The following is a 12269-nucleotide window of genomic DNA, read 5'->3' as shown; positions in this document are numbered from 1 at the left end:
TTCTGGCATATTTTCTTTATTTCAACTAAAACCTTGACATTTTGGGTGTTGAAAATGGTTTTTCTTATCTCTTTTGAAGAGTGATGTGTATGACTTTTAAACTGAAAGCTACAAGGATTGATTTTCTAATACTTATGGGTAACTGTTAAGACTTACGAACTTTTTATTGTAGTAATCACATTGACAAAGTCGGTGAAATTTTTTGTGGGATTGCCATCTAGCTGGACTCTAAAAGTTGCACAAGTGCCTGAATTCTCATTCTAGAGGTAATTATTGAACTGGAGAAGATATTGTGTCTCATTTTTGTCTAAGATGCCCTTTTGTAGGGATTGTACTTTCTATTCAAATTTAGTTATCTCTTGCATTATTTGTGAAATTCATTTATGTTTGGAGCTCAATTTTACTGAACTTGTACTTGAATTGACGTTTGATATTCAAACCAGCAATATTTTCGGGAGAGGTGCAACTATGTAGTGGAAGACCCTAAACCACTATTCTTCAAGCTACTATCAAACCATTTCAGGTCAGTTATGTCACTTTTTCTGTTCTATGATGTGACTTAATATTTCTAATGGGCAATCTCAATACTGATTGTGACATACATGACCAGATTGATTTCAAGTTAATTAAACCTTGGTAATGCACATTCCATAATATTGCTTTATAGCATGTTAATCATATTTCTCTCTCGAACTCTAATTTACGTGGGGAACAAAATTTCTTCTGAACTAGGGAATGTGAGGAAGGGGCTGTAGTCAAGATAAAGAGGAGGGTGGGTAGTGATAGTGGTGTTGATTGCATGGTTGCGTGAGAAATTTCAAGGCTGGTCATGGAGCGAGGTATTGCTTGCTTGGATCACCATGATTTGACATTCATTTGGTGAGGTCTAAAATGCATGGTCAGACGGTTTGTGGGAATAGAAAGATGCTTTTTTCTTTTTGGTGGTGGAGGAGGAACGGACAATGACGCTGTAAGGGTAGCGAACCAAAAGGCTAGGTTGTGGATGGTAAGGTTAGGGAATGCTGCACGTTGGGTGGGAGGAAAGGTTAGGTTGTGGTTGGGGAGCTTTTGAAACGCTTGCAATGGCCTTATTAATCATTTGATAAAAAATGAATGACAAAAACCAATCCAATTATTAATTTTTCTGTTATTTATCAATATCCTCATATACATATTTTGATAGAACCAAATGAGTTGGTCAATCATTATATCTAGCTGTTGTCAACAAGCATATATGTTGGTAACAAATATTCACCAATTTGTATCAATGTATACTTGGAGATTTGGCGGCTTTGGCAAAACTTAAGGCTATTTAGTTCTCTTTTCCAACCTGATCTTGTTTTTCAATAATGCTTTTTGTGTTTTATGATTCTAGTTTTTTCTTCGACCTCTAGGATGGTGTTATAACTTACTGATAAGAAAATATACATTGTTTACAATCTTTTTTGCTCTATTGTTTTGTGTAAGCAATTAACTGTAGTGAAGCTAGACTTGGACATTGTTTACAATCTTATTTGCTCTATTGTTTGCTCTACATTTTTTTTTTTTTAAATATAGCACTTCTATTTTTTTGGTTGCTTTATCATTTCGGAATTTGAGGTGGTCTTTAGCTTTGTTTTTGAATCCTTCTATTGATTTGGTAATTTAACATCGGGTTTTGGAGAGGGTGCTTAAAATTGTTTCTGTACACTCTCAGTAGAATTCCAACATTTCCATGACAGCTTCTATTCCAAATTATGTAGGAAAGAATAATAAGAAAAACATGGGTACCCACACTGTAACAAGTGTCCGCTTCAGATCTGTTCCTAAAATGTTGGACAGTCTATATTTGTTTTTTTTTTAAAGTATTCCAAATGTATATAAATATAAAAACAATGCTTTGAAAGCATGGGATTTGTAATAATGGGGGCAAAAATGTGAATAGAAATGATTGAAACCTGGGATATTTGATATAAGATAAAAGATAAATGAAACTAGGACTTAGGATATCGCATTGGTACCCAGAAATAACTAACCACTTTGCTAAGCCAAATCTGTTTGTGTGTGTGTGAGAGAGAGAGATAGAGAGAGAGAGAGAGACAGTGACGACACCCTTGCATGGGAACCTAAAAGGTGGATATAATTCGAATAAAAAATATCTTCCATGGAAAATTTAATTGTTAACTAACTATAAATGCAACTGAAGTTAAATAAACATTTAAGGAAGGTCGGAATGGGTAGACTGTTTAGTAGGCTTTGCAACAAGTGATTCTCAGGCAATATTTATAAGGGGCATATTTTACTCCACATAAGCCTCCCAATATCCATGATATCTTTACACATGAACCCTAACTTTGCTCTCTCTCTACAGGTTTCATATTTGTCACAATCTTTCAACTCCTTGCTGTCCGCCATCATCACTGCCAAATTAAACAAAGAACAGGAGAAAAGATATATAAATCATTATCAAGAATAATGTAAGCACCAACATTCTAAATAAATGATGGGCTACAAGACTTGAACGAACGTCCAAGGTTTTGGGCTCGTATAGACACTAAGAATGTGACACACATGTCTAACACTATAGAAACTAAGATACTTTAATCGCTTAAAATTCCACCTCCCGACCCCTCCAATATATATATGAATGTGTTGTATCTAGAAGGGGCTAAGTTGCGTCTCTGACATGTATATTGGTGTATGGCACTGACACTCGTACCCATATTCTTGTAACATAGATTATGGAGCTTTCTTATTTCTTAAAACAAATGGAAGAGAACCTTGATTTTTTTCAAGAAACAGACATATTTGTTGCAGGAAAGTAATTTATTTGGAAGAAACTATAGACTATTGGGCATCTTACAAATGGTTTTTGTGAAGATCTCATTGCTTAAAATAAGAACTATAGGCGCTTCATGAAACATAGAGAAGCAACACTCTTGTAATGTTGTTCTTCAGAATCCACAGTTAACATGTTAGCCAAGTGCCATTATTTGAATTATACAAAACAAGATAGAAAATCTAGGAGTGTAGCAGTGCTAGTATTAGGTATCCTGCTCTAACAGGAAATTGTGACTATTGTATTTCAAAAAAAATGCAACAACTAATTTTCAAAGCAGGAACCAGTGTTTTAAAATGCGGCCGCATCATGCGGGATGCGCTTGCATCCGCATCGCGAACCGGCGCATATGCGCTTTTGACAGATGCGGCCGCATATGCGCCGCATCATGGCTGCATCCCGCATCGCACCGCATCAGACCGCATCGTGTCGCATCTGTTACTGTGGAAATGTTTTTCAATTTTGCCCCTCGGGGAAGGGCAAAATGGTCTTTTTGTGGTTCCAAACTTTAGGGAAACTGTTTGGGGGTTATTATACCCTCTAAACGAAGATTTTCAGCCACTTTTGTGGCTTTTTTTGCATCAAATCGAAGGAAAAAAAAGTTTGGCGAAACCTTTTTTTTTTTTTTCATCGCATTGCCTAGGCCTAGGCGGCCAAACTGGGCGGTGGTCCCTAGGCGGCCGCCTAGGTGGTACGGAACCCGCCTAGGTGGCCGCCTAGCGCCCAGCCCTGGGTGGCCGCTGAGGACCTGCTCCCCGCCTAGAGGTGGAAATGTTTTTTTTTGTTTTCTGTTTTGATTTTTTTAAAAGATATAAAAGGTTAGAAGGAGGGGATTTAGGTTCATTTGAAACCTAACGCACAAGAACCCCTTTTAGAGAGAAAAAAACCTCCAGAAAATTACATTTCATTGGATCGAAGTGTCTCAAAGTTTAGAGTTCGAGCAATCAACATGTGAACTTGTGCAAATATAGGGCTCACTGGTATTAAGAGGATATGTTATTTTCTGAGATGGGAAATAGAACCATTATTCTTCCTTGTTTTTTATCCAAATCAGATGTAATTGTCATTCAGAATTGGGTTGGTTTGGAAACGTAAGGGTGGTGTCTATCAATTTCAGAGTAGTATTTGTTATGTTTCTAGACTAACAACATATCTATGAACTTTTAGGGATTGTACCTTTTATAATTGACAAGCCTCTGCCATTTCGTGGTTTTTTATTTTTTTTATTATTTTTTTTTTTTTTGTTAATAAAGATACTTGACTATAAGGAATGTTTCTTCATGGAGAAAAAAGGACTACGAACTATGGTTTCATATAGCTGTGACTTATTCCTATATGCATCCGATTCCCAGTTAGCCAACTCATCTACCACCATATTTACCTTCTGAAAAAATGTATTTAACAAGTTATTGAGAACTGGTCTTGGGTCTATTCGTTCTTTTAAAACTATTGATGGCTTTCCAAATTTTCTAGATCACAGTGGCAGTACCGAACTTTTTAAAACTGATGGCTCATCTGCAGTTACTCCTATCTTACCACTATTTTCTTGGTTACTTAAAAAATGTTCTTCTTTGTTCTACCAAAGAGCCCTCAATACCAAAAATATTGCATGGATCGTTTAATTGTCTCCTTGTTTGTTTCATGTGATATCCCAAAAACATGCAACTCTAGTGCTTCTCTTTGCGACTCCAACAAAAATTCAGCTTGATCATTTCATTATTTTCACCGTGGTTGGTGGAGAATTCAATCTCTCTTGAGGCTTGGGTCTCAAACCTTGAAGATCTGCGACTGTTTTTGGGTCAAGGGTTTAACTAGTTTTTCACGAGCTTTGGTCCTTTGATTTTTCATTCATTCTTTTTCTTTTTTGGGTCAAGGTTTGACTAGTTCTTCACGAGGTCTTGATCCAGCTTGGATTTTTTTCACCATTTCGATTCTTCCAAAGACTCCATATTGTCACTAAGAAAGTGCAGCACAACTGTTTTTGCCCTCGCTTGTTCTATCACATTCATCTCCATCGATGCGACTTAATGGAATTGCATGTACGAGTTGTAATTAAAAAAAAAACTAGACTGACATTTTTTATCAAATTGTGCAGTTGTACATGCTAACAACAACATGAGACTCCCACCTCTTCTTCCTCTACGATATTAAAGGCTAGGGTTCCTGGGGTTAGGGTTTTACCATCTTTGTAAGACTTAATCTTGACGTTTGATCTTGGAGATATGTGGGGTGAAGAGATCTCATCCTATCCCTCTGTTTCCATAACTCCATTCCCATCAAATATTGTGTAGAGAAAGTAATAAATCAATCACAATTAATTTCTTTATATCTTCTTATTTTGAAATCTATCACAATTAATTTCTTACACCTCCCTATTTTGAAATCAATCAAACTCTCTGCACAAAAGGTTTCCTAAAATATCAAGTCAACATATTGCATAATTGTTGTCTTTCAATTTAGGAAAGTTTGGAAGAGGTGGGGCACACCGCCCATAGGGTGGCCATGTGGGTCCTACGTCCCATAATATGGTGGGCCCAATGCACCCCAATAGGCCCCAAATATTTTAAGCATAATTTTTAAAAATCAAATAATTTTATAAAATCTCAAAATATTTTATTTCTCTCTCTGATTAAAATAAATCCATAAAATTGATTTTTTCTTAGTTAAAAATCATTTCTCAATAAAATAAGATACCTAGAGAGGTCTTAAATTTATTTTAATTATCTAAAAAATAATTAACATATCTAAGAAGATTTGATGTGAAGGATCCATAGAGTTAGGATTACGACAAATATACTGAGGAGTCATCCTCTCTAGAGACCGTATCTCACTGCAACTTCTCAAATAAACCCAATAGTTGCCATGACCCACAACCTCTCACATGGGTTCATGATTGGACTATCAAATTCAGCCAACAAAGTGATTATGGCTTCCAAGTGTGGCTTTCCTTGGGCCTATTGTTTCCAAAGATGGGATAACAGTTGATCCTTGCAAGATTGAGGTTGTGCTTATATGGGAGAGACCAATGAATGTATCTGAAGTTTGCAGATTCCTAGGACTAGCGGGGTATTACAAGTGTTTCGTAGAGGGATTCTTGAAGATAACACTTCCCCTAACCCGCCTAACCCAAAAGGAAATCAAGTTTACGTGGTTTGATAACTGCAAGAGAAGTTTTCAAGATATCCCGCTACGCTTGCAGGACCTCACCTTGTTTCGCAGCTGCTCAAGTGATTTTGAAACTTTTGGTTCATGAATTAATGTAACAAATTTTACGGTGATGATGGAGGATTGGGGTAAGTTCTAGTCTCCTTGCGCTCCCTGTGAACTGAAGATGAGCTGCAGTTAATATTTAGTGTTTAAACTGAATGGATACCTTGTATGCTTCAATATTCTAATGCACTAACCCTGGTATTGCTGGACCAAACCATGTGAAGTTATGAACATTTGTTGCCATGGGATGTGTAGGGTTATATGCATGCTCATGAGTGTGGCTTGCTGCTGGACGTCAATATGTTTTAGAAGGCTTATCATCTTAGACAAGGGAGTCTAAAGTGAAAATAGTCAAGTCTTTTGGAAGAAGATGAAACATAAAACTAGGAGATGCATGAAACTTTTCTCAGTAATGCATATTTACCTTAGGATATATTCTCTTTTAATAATTCTTTTCTGGCATGCAATAAGAAATGGAGCATCAACATGTGAACTTGTGCAAATATAGGGCTCACTGTTATTAAGAGGATATATTATTTTCTGAGATGGGAGATGGAACCTTTATTCTTCCTTGTTTTTTATCTAAATCAAATGCAATCATCATTCAGAATTTGGTTGGTTTGGAAACATAAGGGTGGTATCTATCAATTTCAAGGTAGTATTTGTTAAGTTTCTAGTCTGGCAACATATCTGTGAACTTTCAAGAATTGTACCTTTTATAATTGACAAGCCTCTGCCATTTAGTGGTTTTTTATTTTTATTTTTTATTTTTTGTTAATTAAGATAGTTGACTATAAGGAATGTTTCTTCATGGAGAAAAAAGGACTACGAACGATTGTTTCATATAGCTGTGACTTATTCCTAGATGCATCCGATTCTGAGTTGGCCAACTCATCTGCCACTGTATTTACCTTCTGAAAAATGTATTTAACAAGTTATGGAGAACTGGTCTTGGTTCTGTTAGTTCTTTTTAGTTCTTTTAAAACTATTGATGGCTTTCCAAATTTTCTAGATGATAGTGGCAGTATCGAACTTTATAAATCTGATGGCTCATTTGCAGTTACTCCTATCTTACCACTGTTTTCTTGGTTTTTTAATACTTAAAAAATGTTCTTGGCTTTTTTTTTTTGTTTTAATAGACACATCATTAAAAGGGATGGGTAACTGTGGTTACCTATAATCCCTTTGCCGGAGCCCTACATGTCCACATTTTAGTCAATTTGTTATTGTTTTTCCTTTCCAGGATGGTTGTAAATATTCAATAAATACATATTGAACAATGAGTCTGTACTTCTACAAAATAAACCAATGTATTCCATATGATCTAGAGATTGCCCTCTAAGCCAATAAATCACATTTAGTTAGTCACTTTAGATAATATCAATCATCAAAGTTCTATTTAGGCTTCTCAATCCATACAAGGCTATATTATTTCTGCCAAAGAGCCCTCAATACCAAAAGTATTGCCTGGATCTTTTAATTCTCTCCTTGTTTGTTTCATGTGATATCCCAAAAACATGCAAGTCTACTGCTTCTCTTTGCAGCTCCAACAAAAATTCAGCTTGATCATTTCATTATTTTCTCCGTGGTTGGTGGTGAATCCAATCTCTCTTGAGGCTTGGGTCTCAAACGTTGAAGATCTGCGAATGTTTTTGGGTCAAGGGTTTAAGTAGTTCTTCATGAGCTTTGGTCCTTTGGTTTTTCATTATTTTTTTTTGGGTCAAGGGTTTGACTAGTTCTTCACGAGGTCTTGATCCAGCTTGGATTTTTTTTCACCATTTCGATTCTTTGAAAGACTCCATACTGTCACTAAGAAAGTGCAGCACAACGTTTTTTGCCCTCGCTTGCTCTATCACATTCATCTCCATCCATGTGACGTAATGGAAATGCATGTACAAGTTGTAATTCAAAAAAAAGAAAAAAAAAAAACTAGACTGACATTTTTTTATCATATTGTGCAGTTGTACATGCTAACAACAGCATGAGACACCCACCTCTTCTTCCTCTACGAAATTACATTTGTTTACCAAGACTAAACCCCTATGTTGGACATGATCCATAGTTATTTGGACTTAGCTGGTCACCAGCCCAAGCCCTGATGGAGCAGTGGTACTTTGGCACACCCCTCTTGAAAGGTGGACAATGTGACCGGGCAAGTCACTACCTATTAAAATTTTTCTATTTTTTCTTTTTGTATTGCCACTGGAATCACTCACAAGTATCTGAATACAATATGAACCAAATAAAATTGCCAAGTACTCTCACTTGCTTGCCATTAATATTAAAATACATTCGAAATACAGATTTGGAAATAAAAATGCAATAGAATCGAAAGAACATAAACTAAGAGAATACCTTATACCTTGCTTCAGGTTACCCCCAAGGACTTAGTACACCTCACACCGGGACTCCTCCACCAATGACACACGGGATCTAAGTCCAAGAACTTGTCTCACAAATTGGGAAGCCTAGGAAAAAACCAGTAGAGAGCATAACATAATATATGCTTGACCAAGGCTCAACATCTGGACATAAGGCCAAGACCTAGTGCTATAGGCTATGTGGCTTGGCCGTGCCACCCCTTGGCTTAGTTTTCCTTCCTAAACCCTAAAGTTTGGAGAGAGAAGAAGCGAGAGATATTTAGAGAGTGCCGTGTCACTCCTTCAAGCACAAAGAGAGAGAGAGAGAGATAAGTGTAGAGAATGAGCCCCACCCATAGCTAGTTTATATAGAATAAAGGCTAGGGTTTTGTCATCTTTGTGAGACTTAATCTTGACCTTTGATATTGGAGATATGTGAGTTGAAGAGATCTCATCCATTCATCCCTTAGATTAGCCATTATGATTAAAAGGATGCGGTAGAACCATTATCCCTCAGTTTCCATAACTCCATTCACATCAAATATTGTGTAGAGAAAGTAATAAAGAAATCACAATTAATTTTTTCATATCTTCTTATTTTGAAATCAATCACAATTAATTTCTTACTCCTCCCTATTTTGAAATCAATCAAAATCTCTGCACAAAAGGTTTCCTAAAATATCAAGTCAAAATATGGCATAATTGCAATCTTTCAGTTTAGGAAAGTTTGGAACAGGTGGGGCGTACCACCAATGGGGTGTCCGTCCATGTGGGCCCTACGTCCCATACTATGGTGGGCCCAATGTACCCCAATAGGCCTCCAAATACTTTAAATATAATTTTAAATAATAAAATAATTTTATAAAATCTCATAATATTTTATTTTTCTCTCTGATTAAAATATATCCAAAAAATTGATTTTTCTTAGTTAAAAATCATTTCTCAATAAAATAAAATACCTAGAAAGGTATAAAAATTTATTTTGATTATCTAAAAAATAAGTAACATATTTAAATATATCTATGAAGATTTGATGTGAAGGATCCATAGAGTTAGGATTAGGACAAATATACTAAGGACTCATCCTCTCTAGAGATCGTATCTCACTGCATCTTCTCAAACTAACCCAATAGTTGCCATGACCCACAACCTCTCACAAGGGTTCATTAGTGGACAAAGTGAAGGAGATACAATTCTATACCATAGCTTATAGGTCCTTCCTTGAAAACAAGTCCATGCCCCATTTTAGCAATATGCTCCATGGGTCCTTCCAACACAGTCCAGTGTTGCAGGAAGTTATCTCTTCTACACATGTACATGTCACACACCCTTATCCAAAAGGGCCACTTCCTGGATGGCTATATAATGTACATACCGTATGATGGTAATAATGAGGATTTAGGCCATTGTTCTCTCAAGCCATCCATCACACACAAGGGTATTGATGGGAGTGATTTTGATTGTATGGTGTTAGATTTTAGACACTTGGTAAAATAAAAAGCTGTATTACTAGAAAAGCTCATCCACACTCATTCTTCTTACATACTTGGTTGCTTTTTTTTTAGAGAGAAAAACTCTTTACTGCGATTCTCTTGTTGCACTCTTGCTCTTCAAACTAGTATTAGGCTTTCTTCTACACTAATCTACATATATGAGGGTTTGTCTTGAAATGTAATTTTCATTCAGCTGTTTTCTCCATTTTTCACTTTCATTTCTCAACTTTTGTTTTTGTTTTGCCCTTTTATTTTTCTTATTTTTGGTTTTTTTTTATTTTAAATGTTGTTGTCTTTGTAATCCATTTTCTCATATTTCAAGTTGTTTCCCATATTTTATTCTTCTTCATCTTCCCTTGAGGGTTTTATTTAGGCTGGATTTGTGTTTCCACTTGACTGGTTTTATGGTTTTCTTGGTTCCCTGTGTAGATAAGTGGTCAAGATCCCTTGTCTAGTACTTGGCAACACTAGAAAGACAACTCTTCTACATAAATTGAAGAATGAGGTAATATTCTTGCATGGGTTTTAATGATTCGATGTTTTTGTCTTTTTCATTAGTTTTTGATTTGTGCTTTCTTTTGCATGATTTATTTCAAATCTTGTTTAAGTTGCACAAAGAGTGGAACTTCTTGATGAACAAAGAAAATAATTATTTGTATTGGTCATTCATTTGTGAGTCAGTTATCCAGGGCTTTCTTATAATAAGCACTTGAAAGAGACAAACTGCTTGTTCCTACTACAAAATGTGCCTGCCGAACCTGTCCACCTGTGCCCATCTTCCGGGATTCCTCCAATTCCTCCCTGCTGTGCCGTAATGCTTGGAATACATACTAAAAACATTCAAAATGAGAAGATGACAATATTTAGTCACTCCAAACATAGAAAATTGAAACAAAAGAATGGGCATTAGCAAGAGATATAATGTTGCTGATTAGCAGTCACAATGTCAGGTTACTATAGGCTAGCAAGTCTATAGCACAGGAGGATGGATCGATTTTGGCATTACTAGAGAGCACTGCATTTGGCCTAAAGCCTAGTGAAATTTTTTTCATGGTTCAATCACAACAAAGTACAACCATTTTCATTTGGAGTCCTGAACATGGGCCATGTATACCCAATCTGATGGGCATCCCACAAATTGTATATTAAATTCACAAACCGCTTTGACAAACTTCAGTTCTAAGCTAGGCCAAGTAGTTTTATAGAGTCAATCTTGGTCTGTACCCATGTCATAAAAAAATTGATTTCTCACTAAAAGTTCAATCAACCCTAGCGAGGGGTCATGAAATCATAGTAAAGAAGTGAGGATATTGTTATTTGATGGAGCTTCTTATGGTGTCTTTATTGTGTTGTGGCAACCTTGGATTAGTGAGTTTTATTATGGAATGAAAGAACATATTGAAGGCCTTGATAACGATCCACTCTTGTATTTCCGAAGGGAACTTTGTGAATAATGAGTACATAAGTATGTTTAAGTTGGTATGTAGCTATATATGCAGCTATATGCTTTCTATTTCATTTTAGGTGCACGTTAAGAAATAACCAACGTCATATGACGCTGTTTGTAGACATGAATTTTGTTTTGGTCATTTATGACTTGCTTGTTAGATTTATTCATAAACTGATGAGCAATTGGTAAGATGGATAATAGCTTTTATTTTAGTTGGAATTCTTATTTTCTCTTCCCAATTCTATCTTGATAAATAAGTTTCTCATTCAGCCCATTCGATCATTGGATCTGGAGGCATTTTATTTTGATTTTTCATATGCATGATGAAATTATGCGTCTCATGAGTTTGGCAGTATTTAATTTGGTCATAGAATATGTCAGTAGCTGAATGGATTAGATGAATGAAAGATGCAGTTTTTAGACATGTCGTGGTGTGTGGCTCTACCACTGTATGCGATTAATGTGTTGTTGCTTCTGACATACTAGTAGACAATCTGATGACCCTCACCAAGCATGTGTCATTTTTTGGTGTCAAACATGGAGGCATTTTCCAGTTCACATGTTGAAATTTCAGACATGAACACCTATGGTTTGACATGTTTGCACCCATTAGTTTTGACATGTGTCTAGACGTTGAACAACCATATTCATATATAGGATGCATATTTTGCTTTTTTATGTTAAATATTCTTTTTTTTTTTTTTACTATAATTATGTATAGAGAACTTAGTACCCAACAAATGCAAGATGTTGAAGCTTAGTAGTGTACAAACATGTCGTGCTTGACACCCTATTTTTTGGGGGCCACGTTAGACGCCATATGTCCATGTCCTAGTGTAGGCTGGGACTGATTGGTCATTTGGTTTCTCTTTCTCTAGTCTGATAATTGGAACATGTATATTGCTCCACTCTATGGGGTTAACTTCGTATTTACTTAA

The 12269-nt window shown here is 36.0% G+C and overlaps 1 long non-coding RNA gene across 30 annotated transcripts in view; it reads left to right on the top strand.

Annotated features, from left to right (window-relative positions):
- LOC105421675 (uncharacterized) overlaps nucleotides 1-12269 on the top strand; it is a 91266-nt gene that overhangs the window by 2276 nt on the left and 76721 nt on the right. For 22 of the 30 annotated variants that reach the window (XR_016042458.1, XR_016042447.1, XR_016042454.1 and 19 more), the window contains exons 2-4: nucleotides 173-266; nucleotides 444-523; nucleotides 10311-10386. This is a non-coding gene — a long non-coding RNA (uncharacterized LOC105421675). The remainder of the gene's footprint in view (nucleotides 1-172; nucleotides 267-443; nucleotides 524-10310; nucleotides 10387-12269) is intronic. The other 8 variants (XR_016042457.1, XR_016042451.1, XR_016042445.1 and 5 more) reach the window with 1 other exon arrangement.

The sequence above is a fragment of the Amborella trichopoda genome, chromosome 10, assembly GCF_054954075.1.
Source record: "Amborella trichopoda isolate Santa Cruz 75 chromosome 10, AtrichopodaSantaCruz75HAP2 v2.0, whole genome shotgun sequence".
Classification (NCBI taxonomy): domain Eukaryota; kingdom Viridiplantae; phylum Streptophyta; class Magnoliopsida; order Amborellales; family Amborellaceae; genus Amborella; species Amborella trichopoda.
Note: the sequence above shows the minus strand (reverse complement) of the source record. Positions and strands in the feature narration are given on the sequence as shown.